Raw genomic sequence first — 20396 nt, forward strand, 5'->3', positions numbered from 1 at the left:
ATGGAACCACAAAAGACCACAAATAAATAAAGCAATCCTGAAGTCAAAGAAAACTAGGAGGTGAGGTGGGGGAGAAGGCATCATATTTTCTGATGTCAAGCTAGTTTATAAACCCAGAGTAATCAAAACAGTATTGGCTCGGGTCATGATCCTAGGTCCCATATCGGGCTCCTTGCTCGGCAGGGAGCCTGCTTCTCCCTCTGCCTCTGCCTACTTGTGATCTTTCTCTCTCTCTCTGACAAATAAATACATAAAATCTTTAAAAAAAAAAAAAAGAATTGACATAAAAACAGACACACAAACCAATGGAACAGAATTGAGAACCCCAAAATAAACCTCAGTCAACTAATGGTCAACTAATAGTAAACTAATATTTGGCATGGGAGCCAAGAACACTCAATGAAGAAAAGACAGACAGCGGTGCCTTTGTTAAGTGTCCAACTCTTGGTTTCAGCTCAGGTCATGACCTCATGGGTAGTGGGATCAAACCCCATGTCAGGTTCTGTGCTCAGCTGGGAGACTGCTCAAAGATTCTCTCCCTCTGCCCCTCCCCCCTCACACACACACTCTTGCTCTATCTAAAATAGATAAATAAATCTTTAAAAAAAGAAGAAGCAGAGTCCATAGTCTCTTATGGTTCACCTCCCCTTCCAATTTCCCTCAACTTCCTTCTCCTCTCCATCGGTGGGAGATTGGGGGAACCAGGTGGTGGGTAATAGGGAGGGCACGTATTGCATGGAGCACTGGGTGTTGTGCAAAAACAATGAATACTGTTTTGCTGAAAAAATAAATAAATAAATTTAATAAAAAAAAAAGAAGAAGCAGATGGTTTCTTCAATAAATGGTGTTGGAAAAATTGGATAGCCACATGTAAAGAATGAAAGTAAAGCCCTCTCTTATTTACCACTCCCAGAAATTAACTTGAAATGAATTAGACTTAAATTAAATTAAATTAAAAGTAAAATTGAAAACCATAAAACTCCTAGAAGAAAACAAAAGGAAAATGTTCCTTTTGTCTTGGAAATTATTTTTTCTTTGGTTGTGACACCTAGAACATAAACAATGGAATAATAAATAAGTGGGGCTACATCAAACTAAAAAGTTTCTGCAGAACAACAGAAATCAGGAGCAGAATAAAAAGGCAGAATAAGAGAAAGTATTTGCAAACCATATATCTGATAAGAGATTAATACCCAAATAACCAATAAACTCAATAGCAATAAATAAATAAATAAATAAATAAATACCCCACTTGAAAATGGGCAAAGAACCTATTCAGGTTTTGAGATATTCAAATAGCCAACAGGTACATGAAAAAGTGCTCAACATCACTAATTATTAGGTAATTATGTAAATGCAAATCAAAACTACAAGGAGACACCAGGAGACACCTCAAGCCTGTTAGGATGGCTATTTAAAAAAGACAAGAAATAGCAAACATTGGTGACAATGTGGAGAAAAGGGCTTCCTTGTGTCCTGTTGGTAGGATTGTAAAGTGGTAGTCACTAAGGAAAACATTATGAAAGTTCCTCAAAAGTTTAAAAGTAGAATTACCATAGGTTCCAACAATTGCACTTCTATATATATATATATATGTATGCATATATAGGAAACAAAATTGCTATATTGAACAGATATATGCCCATATTCAGTGCAGCATTATTTAAAATCAACAAGACACGCAAACAGCCTAAATGTCTATTGACAGATGAACGAATAAAGAAAAAGTGGGATATATACACAATGGACTATTACTCAGCCATAAAAAGGGAAGGAAATTCTGCCATTTGTAACTACCTGGGTGGACCTTGAAGGCATTATGCTACATGAAAGTCAGACAGAGAAAGACAAAAACTGTGTGACCTAATTTATATGAATGTAGAATCTAAAAAGAGAGAGAGAAGAGAGACCAGATTTGTGGTTACCAGAGGTGGGAAGGTGAGGAGGAATCGGGTGAATGTGGTCAAAAGTTACACACTTCTGATAAATAAGAACTGGAGGTGGAAATTACAACATGATGACTATAGCTCGCACTGCTGTAGGATAGATTTGAAAATTCTTAAGAGAGTAAATCCTTGAAGTTCTCATCGCAAAGAAAACAACTTTTCTTTGGTATCTAAATGAGATGATGGATGTTACCTAAAGTTACTGTGTAATCCCTTTTCAAAATACATGTAAGTCAAGCAATTTTGTGTGCACCTTAAATTTATACAGTGCTTATTTTCAGTTATTTTTCAAATAAACTGAAAGAAAAAAATCTGAATGAATGAATGAATGAAATCTGAGCCTATGGAAACTATAAGCATTATTTTTCAGGTGAAATCAGGGCACTTAAAAAAGTGCACTACAAAATAAAAATGACCGCCCTCTCCCTCACATATATTGAAACCTGGAGATCATAAGCAAACTGAAACACTGCAAATTAGCATACTCTCTAGCATGGCCTATATCACGATCTGTTGTCTACAGCAGAAAATAGTATTTGCAATTTAAAAAATCTTGTAGGTATAAGTTATAAGTTATTTCAAACTGCGTACATGCAGATTATCATATTCTCATCTCATGGCATATTTACGAGATTGGAGCCAGATGATTATCATCACCTACTTATAGATAAAGAAAGCTGTTCCAGTTGGCAGACCTGGGATAAAATGTCTGCTTCGGTAACTCCTACTCTTTTCCCCTGGACATCACTTTTTGATTTATACGGTTGTTTTTAAGGGCTGCTTTTGGTTTTAATAGAAATGTCCGGTTTTAATAAAGTAATTTATCTTTAATATGACCAACTATCAGAATTTCACGGCAGGGAACCTGGCTTAGTTGATATCTTCATTTTGTGGCATTTTCATTCATTTAATGAGATCCTGTTTAAGTCAACAAAGCTAAAGTTTCTGATATATGCATAACTAGGCTCCTCTTAATGAATTTTCTAATGGCTTATGTATTTTGGGGATTACTCTCTTTTTGGGTCTTTGTTGTAACACTCATCTGTTTTGTATTCAGCTCTTTAAACTGGATGTGATTCTACCTATTAATAGTTGAGTATGCCATACTCTGGCTACTCAGAGTACGACTGATTTACGGACCAGTAGCCTTTGTGGGATTTGGTTAGAAATGCAGAGACTCGGGCTTCACACTGGACTGACTAAATTGGAATCTGAATTTTAATAAGGTGCCCAGGTGATCTGGATGCACATGAAAGTCTGAGAAATACTATTCTGTACTCACTTTAAACAGCGTATCACTGCTGAATGTATCTACGGAAGGCAGAGACCACCAGACATCCAACACGTCTACATCTTCTTATTGCTTACCATACTTGAAAAAGCATTTGAGGTAGCAGGTTTCCTGACTTTGATAAAAATGTTCCCCACTGCTCCTCCTTTTACCCTCACCTAATAATCTGCTAGGTGGCTACAGAGGCAAATGGCCACAGACATATATATAGTACATAAAGAAAATTTTTATCATGCACAGAACTACTTGAATTTTCTCATGTTATCGTAAAAACAGATTTTGCAGATTTGCAAAAACTGTGAATTACAAGAGATGTGAAATATAGATAATCAACATACTAAGCACATGCCATAAATTAAGGAAAAATGTTTGGGGAGGTTAATGAAATTCTCAATGGAAATAGGCCCAATCCTTGATAATCTCATTAAGAGCTTTATTGTAAGTAGCAACAAATTAGCCACATTATGAAAGGGATTTGTATTTAAATTTCCTTTTTATATTTCCTGTGACTGTGTTTGCTTTGGTCCGACATTTATGGGGAACTGGTTTGATTTTATCAAATGAAGGTTAATACCACCTCAGTCATATGCTGCAGAGAAAGGACTTGGAGGAGAGACAGATAAAACGGCTAATCCAGACAGATGCTTAGAGTTACATTCCTTAAACGGTGGGCAGTTACCAGTAACCGCACCACTCACTCACTGGCTATTAGGGGGAAGTGGTGTGGATTGATAACGAGCGGGTGTCCTTATGGCTAATCAGAGCTGCACCACCCCTCTGACCACTTCCATCAGCACTCCAACTTTCCAAGAAACTCGGAGCTCTTTCAGGGATTCTTTGTAATTGCTTTCTTTGTAAACTCAGAGCAAAGATCTTCTCCATTATGTACTATGTTTTTATTCACAGCTGGCTACGCTGATTCCAAAACACGACATAATTGTGCCCTATACTCATATCAGTTGAAATAATTTGGGATTTAAGGATTGACTATTCAAAAGGTTGGGTGAGTGACTGGCAGAATTATCTGTTTTTAACAGAAACTTGATAGAAATGACTCACGTACTTTACATTAATATATAAAAACAATTCTTTGCAGATTCAAATCCAAACAATTTTAAAAGCTCCCTTTTGGGCAATGAATATTCCATCTGACAATCTATACTGTTCAAACCAATTGAACAACAGCCAAGTTTTCACTTTGGTGTTAGGTGTGTAGACCATCCAAATTTATTCGCATCCATTCACTGATTTTTGCCCTGAGGAATAAATATGAATGATTTCTAAAAGTGATTTGAGTTCTAAGCAGAGCTATACTTGAAATTCTGAATAGTTACAAAAATGAAATGACTAAGCCTTTGAAATTCCTTGCCATGAACGGAAATTTCCCATCTGCTTATTAAGAAAACATTCAGAAAATTGGATAATTATAATCATTTATATGTAGCTAGCATCTTTCTACAGCGGTGCTCATAGACCCACTATCTCATTAACCCTCAAATCATTCCCAAGGGGCAGAAAAAATCCCTTCAAATCGGTGGTGGCAAAAGTCATTGGTTCAAAAAAATCACATACACACACACACACACACACACACACACACACACACACACAATTTGTTCACTTCCTTAATTCACTCCAGGATATCCAGAAAGATGTTATTTGCATTTTCAGGTACCACCTATGAAAGTCTCAGGGTTTCTAAATACCACTGTCACTGAGGTTTCTACAAAAGCAATTTCACTTTTAAAAAATTCTAACAAATATTCTCCATTAAGAAGAATGATCTTGAGAGTGCTCACCAAAATAATAGATTTCAGTAAGTTCTCTCAAAACACAATTACTCCTAACAAAAACCTTAACAACATAAAAAGGACTAGCTGGTTTTCCATTGTTATAAGTTCTGTTCTTCAAAAAAGGTACAAAATATTATTAGAAACCCTATCTCAGTCAAGTGTTCATTCTTCATGATTTAGGTATTTATTTGGAAATTTCCACATTGATAATTTATCCACTTTCAAACTGACCTCCTATCTATTTTTGTAAAGTAGAGATACAGTCATCATCTTTTGCAATTGTCTTCCATGGCCCCTAATATTCCAGTTAGGATTACTCTTAAGTACGTCTTAACAGGTAATTTTTAAATGCATGTGTTCTCTCTATGAATGAAAGAGACCCAGTTATGAAGCTACTCGTTGGTATTAACACCTATCTATTAATCATTATGTATTAGTCTATCAGATGAGTTGTTATCTGGAAATCTGGATTGTAAGAGAAAGAAAGTGAATCTGAATAAGTGAGTGTGATTGTAGGAGGTAGCCATGATAGGAGAACTGGCTTTCTTAGGAATGGTTCTTGGGCACAGAATGGGGGAACTATGCCATCTGTTTACCTGCTCTCCCATCAGTATTTGAGGGTAGAGTGTAATTTCAAGCAGATGCATACAAGACTAGTGCCACCCTGTTCCAAAAAATTTTATTGATGGGCTTATTTATCAAGACTGCTATTTGTGGGCACGGTTTGAGTTTATCCAATTATAAAACTAATGTTTCTATATTAATGTAAAATTGAGAGCCTCCAATGAACCAGGGATTGTGATAAATGATCAGGCTATAGTGACAATATGACAATGGTCTCTCTCTTCAAGTATTTGTTGTTCCCTGGAGACTCCCCAAACCCACTCATTTAATTCTGTCTCTTTGGGAGTGGAGGTGATGAGAATCAATTCTGACCTCCCTCTAGAGTGTTTGTGATCAAGCTTTGCCATTCAGACCTTTAAATATTAATAGAAGTTTACCTGGGTAAAATTTCCAAAGAACCCCACATTGGGTATTTACAGATTAGTAGAGCTAGATACATTGAGCAACTTGAGAAAAACAGCATTTCCTAGTTGTACGATCTGGTCTTCTTTGGTTCTAAGTTGAAACTATCCTAATCTAAGGTCATTGTGAATGCACCGAACTCTGACATAACACATGTGATATTCTTTGTGATCTTATGATGACAACATGTATGCCTCCAAAGTTCTGGGTGATGGAAGGTCTGATGCCAGATGCAGAGAACCACTTGATCTTCAACGCCCATGCCCTCCGAGGAAAATTTATGAGAATGAAGTCACTATGTGCCTCATTTTCTTCAAAACACTTGCTAAATTTCCCTCAAAACTTCCCTGAATTCAATAATGCTTGTGAAAATATTTATTTACTCCCTGGTTTGCTGCTGCAAAAATAAGGTAAGCAATATGCAGATAATTAACGCTCTATTAAATAGTATTTCCTAGATTATAGTAAGTGTGTTTTAGGAAGTTTTACAATATTAAAGTATATGTTATATTATTTGTCCTTGATTAAATCATCCCATGTTGCATAGAAGACCATTCAAGGGTCACCATGGGAGATGGGGGCAAAGACCAAGTGTATGGGGCTCCCAAATCTTTCTCATAGTTGTTTTAATCACAGTAGTTCCATTTTTATCTATTTTATATGCTCAGGATCCATTAAAAATGTCATATGAAAACTACTGCTAAAAATGTTTGAAAATTCACTCCTTGTATGTAGTGCTTATGGTACTGTCTGTAAAATATTACATATATGTAATATATAATATATATACACATATGGGTCTTGCACAGAGAGTGACTCTCCTATCCTGTGCATACAGTCTGATTTAGCATGCATCACTGCAACTGCTAGTGACTTTCCAAGAAGGTAATCTATAAGATGCGTGAGGACTGCCCTTAATTTGATTTTCATTGGTTACCTGTTTGTTACCAAAATTAGGTTTTTCTTCTTAAACTTAATCTAGCTCCATACCCATGTAATTTATTTCCCACATAGCACCTTTATAACTCTTACTTTTAAAACTTCCTCATCAGGTTCAAGATCTATTTGTCCATTTTTCAGACCCTGTCAAGTAAGTGATCCTTATACATTATCTTACATCTGTCCTGATGACTGTGAAAAAACAACTTTACAAGGGGATTGAAGCAAGAAAGGCTTGTCTAGGGGCGCCTGGGTGGCTCAGTGGGTTAAAGCCTCTGCCTTCGGCTCAGGTCATGATCCCAGAGTCCTGGGATCGAGCCCCGCATCGGGCTCTCTGCTCAGCAGGGAGCCTGCTTCCTCCTCTCTCTCTCTGCCTACTTGTAATTTCTGTCTTTCAAATAAATGAATAAAATCTTTAAAAAAAAAAAAAAAGAAAGGCTTGTCTAGTCATAAATACGCAAATACCCGAAAGGGGTCCAGAACGTTTAATACAATGGCTGTGCCCCTGATTAACTCTCTTTGCCCTTTCCCCAGGGCAGAGAGAAATAGTTGGGTTCTAGGCATCAATCTTTGATCAGACTCAGCCCTCTGACTCTTTCCACTTTGATTACTTTTCAGAAGGAGGGACTATTGCTAACCAAGTCCCAAAGCCGCTGAGATTTTGTTACAGTCTTTGTGATGGGCTCACCTTATCACGTTTCCCTTTATTAGCTGAAAATATACACTTTTTTTTTTTTTTTTTTTTGCATGGAGCCAAGGAATGTTGAACAGAAAAGCAATTCATTTTCTCTATAAACACACAGAGAGAATATTTATAGATGTTTAATAGCGTATAACAAGGGAATCCTAAAGAATAAATAATAGATACTATTGTTTATACCCTCAGGGCAGATTGCCTGAAAGAAAGGGAAGAATGAGGCTCTATAGATTTTGTAATGATAATGTTTGAATGATTACAAAATTACAGCTAAATAATGAGACAAAGGATTTAAGGATCTTTTTTATATTTTTTAAAGTAAATTTTCTAATGTGTCATAATTATTAGAAATTATAACTTGGCTTTGCAAAGAAATGTGGAAACTACTGAATCTTAGGATCAGTAAGTGAACGCTCAGCAGGAATTGGCCATGTGTATGTCGCCATATTAGGAACCATGATAATTAAGAGAATACCTGCCCTTAAGTTTTTTATAATTTAATAGGAGACATTAGCATGTAAATAAGAATGGAGGAACAGGAGACATGGACATATGCCAGAAGTTAATGTAGATTTTCAGGTCAGAGACAAATAAACATGAATGAATGAATCTGAGAGATGAATGAATGAATGAATGAATCTGAGAGATTTTCAGATGGGGAAATTTATTTGGACGTACAGAGTGAAGAAGATGAAGGACCTAAATATGATCCCCAAATTTACTCTTATTAGACTAGGGGGTACAGGCAGGACATGAGAATAAGCCAATTTGGTGGAAAGAAATAATGAGCTGAGGAGCTTACATCTTGTTGACCTGAAAGGTTAGCAAGAATTCCACAAGGAGATGTTCCATCAGCCATTAAAACGATACAATCCAATCATCTGAGATGGTGAGTCTGGACAAATGGAATTTTCAAAAAGATACTTAAAATGACATATCCCCTGCTCTTCATTAATGTATTCATTTAATCAATAGGTATTTATTGGGTGTCTTCTAGGAACCAGGAGCTCTTTTATGTACATGGAGAGGAACAAGAGACATGGTAACCTTTTCTCATGGAGTTCACAGTCAACTGGAGAAGGCAAACAACAAATAAGTAGATAAACAGGTAGATACAAAATGAAATCAAATGAGATGTTAAAGTGAAAGGGTAAAATAGGGGAACGGGTTTTTGATTCGGTAGTCAGAGACATCCTTTCTGATGAGGTAACATCTATTCTGAGACCCAAAAGATAAGAAGGAGCTGGGTATTCAGAGATTACTTTAGGCAAAAAGAATACACACACACACACACACACACACACACACACACACATACAACCTGAGGCCTACAAAAGCTTGTCAAATGTAGGAATGCAAGGACAATGTAGTGTGAGATGAAATTAGTAGATCTGTTAAGTTTGCAATGACAGAGATCTCTAAATGGACATGTAAAGTATGTAACAAATAAGAAGCCAGTTTTGTCCAGTGACTGGAAAGAGGAGGGAAGTTTACTAAGAACAAAGGACTCCTTTGAAAATATAAACATTTTTCTGATTTGCATTTAACAGACATTACTCCTCCTCCGATTTTTGAAGCATCTCAGTTAAATGAAGCAGAGCAGGAGTCCATTGAAGAAAATGCAGGAGTAACCCTTCATCATAAGCAGATCTGTGCTATGAGATGGGGGGATGGCATCCACATGAACTCTGTTGTGGTTAAGAATATGGAAGCCAGGGGCGCCTGGGTGGCTCAGTGGGTTAAAGCCTCTGCCTTCAGCTCAGGTCATGATCCCAGGGTCCTGGGATGGAGCCCCGCATCGGGCCCTCTGCTCATGAGCAGGGAGCCTGCTTCCTTCTCTCTCTCTCCCTCTCTCTGCCTGCCTCTCTGCCTACTTGTGATCTCTATCTGTCAAATAAATAAATAAAATCTTTAAAAGAATATGGAAGCCATGTATTTGGAGATACTAACCAAAGGGAGTGCGTATTTTTAAGATCTTCCATTTTAAATGTGAACACAAAGTTTTGTTTGCTATTTATAACACAAAAAAAATTGGCAATAGTAATCTTTAGAGTGATATTATTGATGACCAGACACAGCACAACTTCACAATTTACAAAGAGCTCTCTACACATCCATTTTTTCTTAAAATAATCTAGGGAGGTAACTGTTACTATTATTATTATTATTTATCAAAAAGGAAACTGGGGCTCAGAGAGAAGACTGCTTGGGACATTACACTTGCAGATGAAAATAGCCCAGATGTTACCAAAATTCCACCTTTATTTCATGGGGTAATAATGTTTCACAATGAAAGTTTCAAGTAGAATTTTTCACAGGATTTATTGTGGATTAATAGGGATGTAACCTTCAAATGTGAACCCAACAAAAACAAAACCCAACGGCTGTCTGTCAAATCCTAATGGCAATGGTATAATAGTAACCCTCAATTCTTATATGGGAAAATGAAGGCAAACTGACAAGGAAAGACTTGAGACTCAAGCCACACACACTTCCATCAAGCTGCAAGATGGCAATTTTGCCTGGTAGCTATAGAGGCTTAGAAGAAATAAGGAGTCCTTAAAATACAAATGCTTATACATATTAGATGGAAAACAATTACTTATGAAATACGTACTATTTATATAAAGTATAAAATTTATATAAACTTGCATATGAAGTTACATATAAATATATAATATATATTACAGTAACATTATATAAATATATATCATATATATAGATGGAACATTTTAAATTATGTTTCTACATTATGCTATTTTGGGGATATAATTAATAATTTGCTTTTTAGACAATCAAATGGTACCTCAATGATATATAAAATATCTAAAATGTTTTAAAAATATATAATATCTTCCCATTATCCCTATTTCAGTATGGGTTGCCATTTCTTTGAATCTAGTCTATACTATACAGAACACTAGGATATAGATTTTACTTTCTTAGATAATGTTTATATTTAGACATTTGTATAATAAATATAAATTCCTCAGGTTAATTCCAGGAGAAAGCACAATTTCCTTACTTAAGCTCCAAGACCATGATACTAAATTTAATTATATTATTCTCTTTAGAGATATGAGAACACAAAGAATAAAGATCATTAGCAAGAAAAAGAAATATATTTATAAAATACTTGAGAATGGCTATATGTCAGGGATGAAAAGAAACAAGCTCAATCTTTGTAATAGTGGATATTAACTAAATTATTCTGACATTGGCTATAAGGATCATCTAAGTATTACCTGCAAACCAACTAGCAGAAAAAATTATATTTGAAGTGTTATGTAGTTATAAGGTCAAATTTGAAAAAGAGGCAATCACTATCAAACACACACCTTAAGTAAATGTTTCCCATGACTTCATTGATATCAAATTGGCTAATGTGCAGCATTAACTTATTCCTAGGCATTAGCATTAGTGATGAATTTGTGTGTAACTATTAATCAGTCTGCTTTAGAGACAAACTACTGTTTTAATTTGTTTTCCTAACTACATCGAGATTGGTCTTTATTTATTTTCTCTATCCAGTATCTCACATACAGCTGGGATATTCGCAGCTGCTAAGTTGGAAACTGTACCTCTAAAACACCCTCATCTTCTAACAGGCTATATGGGATCTCACTTATTAAAGAAAGCACTATTCTGAAAACATGTATCTTTATTGCTTTCACTTTTTAGTCATAACTGGATTTTGGCATCTGGTTAAATTTATTTCAGATAGATATTTCAATTCTCCCTTTCCTTCTCTTCTGCAAAATTATGTGTGCTGAAAATAAGGCTCCGTGTTGGCACAATCCCTTTCTGGTTAATGCAAATAAATAGAGGACTGTATTCCTTTAGATCCCTGATGTGCCGGGCAAGGTTAAAGCTTCATTCTCATAAGAAAAGTAAGCTTTTTAAAGCCATCCCAGAGTTTGATTTACTTTTACACTCACTCTTGTTAGGTATGGTCCCTGGGACTGGCTGGCTTCTGGGAATAACAATGAGCTATGGGGCTGCTCCCTTCTAGAATCCTGGAACAGATCTCCTTCATCTTGATAATGACAGAGAATTTAAAGACTTGATAGATTAAAAATTGGGGGAAGGAAGAAAGATGACAGATTTGAAGTTAGAATCCATGGGCCACATTTGAACTGGCAATTGTCCATAACTTTTGAATAACCATAAAGCTGAATTTCACGTTCTCTTTAGGGACACCACCACTGGACTAACTATTATCTTCATGAGATGACCAGAATTGCCATGCATTAAAGTGCTTATGTGGCAACAGACCTGACTCCAGGGACCCATTTTCCTCTCTGAAGTGAAAAAAAATATAATAAATAATGTCACTTTCTGGTTTGTTTAAAAACTGTGAAACAGAGATCCACTGCTTGGTATCAGTTTCATTTAGTTTCTCTAAATTATCAAATTGTAACTTATTTTGATAATAGCTCTTGAAGGGAGGTAAACCCAGCTCTTGAAGTACCTATGGAAAAAAGAAATATATTGAGGTGCTGGCATTCTCACATAAGATCCCACAAAATTTTCTCTTACAATTGCTAAAAAACCAACAAATCGTGTCTGTCATACCATGGTGCCGGTCCTCTATTTTTTGTGAATTTATTTTCTCTCTCTTTCCTTCCATATTTGTGTATCTTCCTCTGCTGACCCTCTTGCCTCTGGTTTATCTCAGGTGTCTTTCTCCAGACCAGAGTTTCCTTCTTTCATTTGCTAGTCCACTATTCTTACAAACTCAAAGGAGTCACCTGTTTTTGATCTCTTCTCAGAACAACTCTACTTTATATCACATATTCACGTGGCTATGGGTACCTGAAGACTGCTTTGCACAAAACATATTAATTTTATTTTTATTTATATCAATCCATTTTTATTTGTAATTATAATTTAGATAAATTTGTTGGTCCTTTTATATGAGAGATTTATAAGCTCAGAGATAGGGAATTGTTTTTCAACTAATGTGTTTCCTTAGTACAGTATTCTTAGATTCAGTTAATTTGGGGGACTTGGCCATATTTGAGGAGGCTGATAATGGGAGTGATATTATCAAAGTCTGGAATCCAGAAAGAAGCAGAGGAGTCATTGGTTTGTAATTAATGTATTATAAATATAATATATATAAATATAAATATATTCATAAATAAATTCATATATTCATAAATAATATTCATAAATATTCATAAGTAAATATAAATTTAAATCTATCCATAAATTTAACTGGAATTAGATAAGCTTCATAAGGTTTTATAATATCCTAAATGCAAAAGAACCTCTCCCCAACCCCCCCCCCCAAACCCATACATGTTTTCCTTTTAGAAGCCCAAAGTTTAACACTTTCACAAATATGTTTCCCAGTTCCCATGGAAAGAAAAAATAAACGATTCATCGAGCAATGTTAAAGAATGATATTTCTGGATTAAAAATGATAGTAACCACAGCATGAGCTCTTTGTCAATCTTAAAGAAGAAAACATGGTGAAAGATCAAAGAATAGTTTTACATCTAGCATGGTCCTTGGCTAGATATTATACAATGCTAGCTAAAGAAGGTATTTTCGCAATACGCAAGGTTTGAAGGCAAGCTTATTGTTAATGTGAGGTGTCCTTTAAGTAATTGGAAAGTATTTCCTATCATCAGGTGTAATTAAACATAAATCACCTAAATAAATTTTTAAAAATTCATAGGAAATATATTCTGTAACTGCTAAATAAATATCAAAACCACATGAAGCACTGGTGACCAAAACAGAAAGCTATAAAAACCCATAGCTGTTTTAAAAGGTTTAACTAGATACGACCACAACTGAAGCCCCTGAATCATCCATTTGCCAGATTGATTAGGGATCACCACAAATTTCGTCTTGGCTTCACAACTCCAGGTTAATTTCCTCCAGGTGCCAGGTCAACCAAGATCAATCATTAGCTCTGCACAGGTCATAGCTGCCTGGAAAAGAGAAATTCTATCTCATCACCTCAGCGCTCTTCTTCCTCAGGGTACAACAGCTCATGGTCTAGCAATGTTGCAGCATTATTTACAATTGTGAAAATCAGGAGGGAAAAGCAAGTCTTTTTGAGAGCTAAACATTATTCCTCTAACTTTAGAGTGAGTAAGAATCAACTGGATGGGACAGCCTAGGGCCTGAAATTGGCATTTCTAACTAGCTCCCTGATGATGTCTATGCTGCTGGTCTGAGGACCTCACAGTGTAGAAAGGAGCCAAAGATCTCTGAGGTTTCTGGAAGATTGCTAAGAAAATCTGAAAAAAAAAAAAAATAAATAAATAAATAAATAAAAATCTGCTCTCTTAAATCTCCCTGTGGGTCATGTACAAATATTGCCAGCCTCTTAGGGCTTTTGTCCTTATGTGGCCCTATGTTCAAACTGAATTCTATTGGTTTGGTGATAGAGAATTCCTTTTAGTTTGGTTCTCAAATGACCAACTCTCTAATTCTGTATGAATTGATCCAAGTGTTCTCTCCCCCCAAAATATCTTTGTGAGCCTTTCTAAAGCTATACACAATTCCTTTCTTAAGTTTTTTCCTGTTTTCTATTTAAAATTCCAACACAAAATAATTTTCATTAAATATACGAACATTTCGTTGGTTCTCACACAGAACCCAATGACTACACATAGGAATGCATGCTCTTATAACTGGCAGCCTGACTTCTCCTCACTTGTACATCTAGTGTATCTCAAATGCATAGACTTGTTTTTCTTTATTCCTCTCTTAAGAGATTAATGCATTGAGTAGAAATCTATGTTATGAGGCAAATGATGGCCAATTTTTAATGAAAAGCATATCTTTATCTACTGAACTGCTTTTCGGCTGATAAAGAGTTAGCAGGTTAAATAAAAGTCATGGTGAATCTAGATGTAGTGAATGCACCACTACAAGAACCTGGGTCTACTACACATAATCTTGAAAGAAAAAAAAAAGTCTGTTTATATAGTCTGTACGGCAAATATTACATAGCATATTTTGCTTTCTGAATGCATTTGTGAATTTGCCATAGAAATTCTGGATGCCTATCAGTGAGAGAATTACTTCTTGCGCTTAATTGGATTAAATAGCTCTGTTGCACACTCCATGTGAATGATCCAGAGCCTTCTTGAATGATTTATTGGTGGCCTCACCCTTTATAGTAAGAATAAAAGTGCTGCTAAAAGATCTTTTAGATTAATATGTATTAATTTCTTTTTTATTTTTTGAAAGTAGAGGTTCTTTTTTACCCCAAGGGCTCATAAACACAAAGAGTAAGAAATATTTTCAGGTACCTGGGAAACACTGTGTGCTTATAAAACTGTACAATTTTTGAACTTATGAAAGTCTGAGTGCCAATTTTTTAAAGCTCTCTCTTATTTTTTGTCTATATTTTATTTGTTTATTTGAGAGAAAAAGAGCTAGGGAATGAGAGAGCACATGCTGGGGCAGACAGAGGGAGAAGGAGAAACAGACTTGCCACTGAGCTGGGAGCCCACCACAGGGGTTCCAGGACCATGAGATCATAACCTGAGCCAAAGGCAGGTGCTTAACCACCTAAGCCACTCAGGCACCCCAGTCTTCTCTTATTTTTATTTTTATTTTTTTTTCCATTTTATTTATTTTTTCAGCGTAACAGTATTCATTGTTTTTGCACAACACCCAGTGCTCCATGCAAAACGTGCCCTCCCCATTACCCACCACCTGTTCCCCCAACCTCCCACCCCTGACCCTTCAAAACCCTCAGGTTGTTTTTCAGAGTCCATAGTCTCTTATGGTTCGCCTCCCCTCCCCAATGTCCATAGCCCGCTCCCCCTCTCCCAATCCCACCTCCCCCCAGCAACCCCCAGTTTGTTTTGTGAGATTAAGAGTCATTTATGGTTTGTCTCCCTCCCAATCCCATCTTGTTTCATTTATTCTTCTCCTATCCCCCTACCCCCCCATGAAGAATAAATATTGTGAAAATGTCTATGCTACCTAAAGCAATCTACACATTTAATGCAATCCCTATCAAAATACCATCCATTTTTTTCAAAGAAATGGAACAAATAATCCTAAAATTTATATGGAACCAGAAAAGACCTCGAATAGCCAAAGGAATATTGAAGAACAAAGCCAAAGTTGGTGGCATCACAATTCCGGACTTCAAGCTCTATTACAAAGCTGTCATCATCAAGACAGCATGGTACTGGCACAAAAACAGACACATAGATCAGTGGAACAGAATAGAGAGCCCAGAAATCGACCCTCAACTCTATGGCCAACTAATCTTCGGCAAAGCAGGAAAGAATGTCCAATGGAAAAAAGACAGCCTCTTCAATAAATGGTGCTGGGAAAATTGGACAGCCACATGCAGAAAAATGAAATTGGACCACTTCCTTACACCACACACGAAAATAAACTCCAAATGGATGAAGGACCTCAATGTGAGAAAGGAATCCATCAAAATCCTTGAGGAGAATGCAGGCAGCAACCTCTTCGACCTCAGCCGCAGCAACATCTTCCTAGGAACAACGGCAAAGGCAAGGGAAGCAAGGGCAAAAATGAACTATTGGGATTTCATCAAGATCAAAAGCTTTTGCACAGCAAAGGAAACAGTTAACAAAACCAAAAGACAGCTGACAGAATGGGAGAAGATATTTGCAAACGACATATCAGATAAAGGGCTAGTATCCAAAATCTATAAGGAACTTAGCAAACTCAACACCCAAAGAACAAACAATCCAATCAAGAAATGGGCAGAGGACATGAACAGACATTTCTGCAAAGAAGACATCCAGATGGCCAACAGACACATGAAAAAGTGCTCCACGTCACTCGGCATCAGGGAAATACAAATCAAAACCACAATGAGATATCACCTCACACCAGTCAGAATGGCTAAAATTAACAAGTCAGGAAATGACAGATGCTGGAGAGGATGTGGAGAAAGGGGAACCCTCCTCCACTGTTGGTGGGAATGCAAGCTGGTCCAACCACTCTGGAAAACAGCATGGAGGTTCCTCAAAATGTTGAAAATAGAACTACCCTATGACCCAGCAATTGCACTACTGGGTATTTACCCTAAAGATACAAACATAGTGATCCGAAGGAGCACGTGTACCCAAATGTTTATAGCAGCAATGTCTACAATAGCCAGACTATGGAAAGAACCTAGATGTCCATCAACAGATGAATGGATCAAGAAGATGTGGTATATATACACAATGGAATACTATGCAGCCATCAAAAGAAATGAAATCTTGCCATTTGCGACGACGTGGATGGAACTAGAGCGTATCATGCTTAGTGAAATAAGTCAATCGGAGAAAGACAACTATCATATGATCTCCCTGATATGAGGACATGGAGAAGCAACATGGGGGGGTAGGGGGATAGGAGAAGAATTCTCTTATTTTTAAACAAGGCTTCTGTTTCTATGGACTCTATATGACATGTCCTCCAACCTGAGGTAGAGGCCAAATCACATGATATTCTGATCAAATTCAAGTTGAAAGAAGTAAAGCAGTAATGAAAGGCAGGCTAGAAGAACCACATACTGAGAACAGCTAGATAAGTTTCCAGGAAAAATATTTTAAGCAAATGGTCCCCAAAACAGGTTATGTGTTTATTTATGGGACAAACTTCCACATCTTCCATTATTCTCTGAAGTGAATGAATGCTGATCATGCTCCAGTCCCTGGAATGATATGCATTTAAATTAAAAATCTAGAAAGTACAGTATACACTAAGGTGGGATCTATTGACTGTGTCAGGAATAGCCACGTTTTCATTTTTCCTTTTGTAATAGAAGTCATCGTGTGTGTTCAGGATGGATTCTCGGTCTTTATTAATCTCAGCAGGGAGAGCTTTCGGGATTTTAAAAGCTATTGATTTTTTAAAAAGAGATTGTAGTCCTATTCTGTGTTATCCATAACTTCTATTTCAGATCTGTCATAAAATGGGTACCCAGTGCAGAGGGTCTGGTACTTGGTGGTGCATTTTAGGCACCCTCTTTAATAGGTCTTGAAAAATTTGGATACTAGTTTAATTTTAGGACATAAAAAAATCTTGCTTTGATTAATGATGTTCCCTATCCCCCTCCCCAGTTCCTTCTTTTGACAATTTGATAAACAAGGTCCTGGATTGTGATAATAAAGTTTGCAAAATGGGCATTTGTAATGTGCCTTTCATTTGCATATTCTCTCAAGGCCTCTAAGTAATCTATTTTCCCTTTTAGTCACCTTTTTACTTTCACTTGCCTCTGAATCTTACTGCCTTCTCTCTTGAAGTATCTGAACCTTTGTTGGCCCCTGGAATGAACTGCTTATTCTTCTTCAAATGAAACATTAACTTATGTTATTAATGTCAATATGAAATGAATCTTGAACAAAATAGGTGTCTTTTTCCATTACTCTATGATATTACTTTATTTTACATCATGACATTATAGGGAAAAACACAAAATGTAATGAATGCTAAATATATATCATGCAGTAAAACCTATTAAAACTTTTCTTGCATTCGTAATGATTTAAAAGTCTCTGCCCTGAGCAGCAAATGGTACCAGACTGCAGGAATACAAAAGCAAAGATGACAATAAAAAATCCTTCCTGAGATGGAAAATCCATTTGCCTTCTCTCCCTGTTACATGGCCTGAGATTAAGAGAATTCCACACATCACCACAATTCTCAACTCACAACTATTCAAATAAGAAAAGCATGGGGCAATGGATTCACAATCAATTATGAAGAGAATTATAAGAACATGGGCAAATAGGAACGTGCTAACATTAATTTTGCAGCGACTGTAGGTATAGCTGTGGCACAGAACTTAGTATTATATTTAAAGGTCAGAATATACAGTCATTAAAAATCCCAGAGAACGAGTGTATGAAAAGCTCTAAAGCTCATATTTGGGTCTGGCTTTTGAGAATGGGAGAGTAAGGCATATTTGGTAGGTAAATCACTAAAAACTTGGCAACAGCATACTTTTCTTTTTTTCTTTCATGCTATCTCTGTGGCTCAAGATAATAAAGGCATTTTATGCCTTTAGCAATTTATGTATGCATTGGCAGTTTTGTAATTTTATATTGAACTACCAGAGAAAGGTGATCAGCTTGTTTTTTGCTATGCTAGATATAAAACAAAATGGCCATAGGAAATGGGTGCTTCAAACAAGCTCCTACCTGATTGTTAAAAACAAAGACAAAAACAATGGTTTGTCTATGAAAAGATAAGAGTATCCTTAGAAAAAATTTTATATCACATGTGAGATTGATTACATTTGGTTGCTAAAAGATATCCTGAATCTTATCTCTCAGGATGTGTAACTAGAAAAAAAAATTACAAAGTATGAACTTAATTTCATAGAGATTCTGCCAAAATATCTTGATTTATAATAAGAAAAACTGGATTCCTATGTTATAAGTTATCTCAGGTTATATTTTTCAAATGTTTATTTCAAATAAGGTAATACTTTGAATTTTGAAAGGCTTTGAGACTTTTTTGGGAGCATAGAGGGAAAAAAATCCATGAATTGTACCACAAAGGTACAGAGGGTATTAAATTTTCTGTTTTTAATTGGCAAGGAAAAAGTAAAACTTTCACTATTTGCAGATGACATGATGCTATACACAGAAAAAGACCCCATCAAGAAATTGATAGAATTGATAAACAAATTCAGTAAAGTTGCAGGATACAAAATCAATTTACAGAAATCTGTTGCATTCCTACATAACAATAATGAAGCAGCAGAAATAGAAATTAAGAAAACAATCCCATTTACAATTGCACCAAAAATAATAAGATACTGAGGAATAAACCTAACCAAAGAGGTCACAGACCTATACTGAAAACTATAATGCTTATGAAAGAAACTAAAGATGACATGAAGAAATGTGCCCATAGATTGGAATAACAAATATTGTTAAAATGTCTATACTACCCAAAGCAATCTACACATTTAATGCAATCCTTCAAAATACCAACAACATTTTTCACAGAACTAGAACAAACAACCCTAAAGTTTGTGTGGAACCACAAAAGACCCCGGAGAGCCAAAACAACCTTGAAAAAGAAGTGCAAAGCTGGAGGCATCACAATTTCAGACTTCAAGCTGTACTACAAAACTACAGTAATCAAAACAGGATGGTATTGGCACAAAAACAGACTCATAGATAAATGGAACAGAATAGAAAATTCAGAAATAAATCTGCAATTATATGGTCAATTAATCTTCAACAAAGCAGGAAAGATCATCTGATGAGAAAAAGTCAGTCTCTCCACCAAATGGTCTTGGGAAAACTGGATGGCCACATACAAAAGAAAATGAACCACTTTCTTACATTATAAATAAAATAAATTCAAAATAGATTAAAGACCTAAATGTGAGGCCTAAAGCCACAAAAATCCCAGAAAAGAGCACTGGTAGTAACTTCTCTGACATCAGCCATAGCAACTTTTTTTTTTCTAGCTAGGTCCCCTGAGACAAGAGAAACAAAAACAAAAATAAAATCTTGGGGCTGTATCAGAATAAAAAGCTTCTGCATAGGAAGAAAGGAAAGAAGGAAGCAATAGACAAACTAAAGGGAAAACTAAGAAATGGGAGAAAATATTTGCAAATGACATACCCAATAAAGAGTTAGTTTCCAAAATATAAAAAAAACTTAGAAAACTCAACACCCTAAAACCAAATAATCCAATTTAAAAAAATGGGGGAAGACACGGACAGACATTTCTCC

At 36.0% G+C, this 20396-nt stretch overlaps 1 protein-coding gene across 5 annotated transcripts in view; it reads right to left on the reverse strand.

The window, feature by feature from the left end:
* Window positions 1–20396, reverse strand: part of NLGN1 (neuroligin 1) — a 696790-nt gene that overhangs the window by 168138 nt on the left and 508256 nt on the right. The gene's annotated exons all lie outside the window — the stretch shown is intronic.

The sequence above is a fragment of the Meles meles genome, chromosome 4 (assembly GCF_922984935.1).
Source record: "Meles meles chromosome 4, mMelMel3.1 paternal haplotype, whole genome shotgun sequence".
Lineage (NCBI taxonomy): Eukaryota > Metazoa > Chordata > Mammalia > Carnivora > Mustelidae > Meles > Meles meles.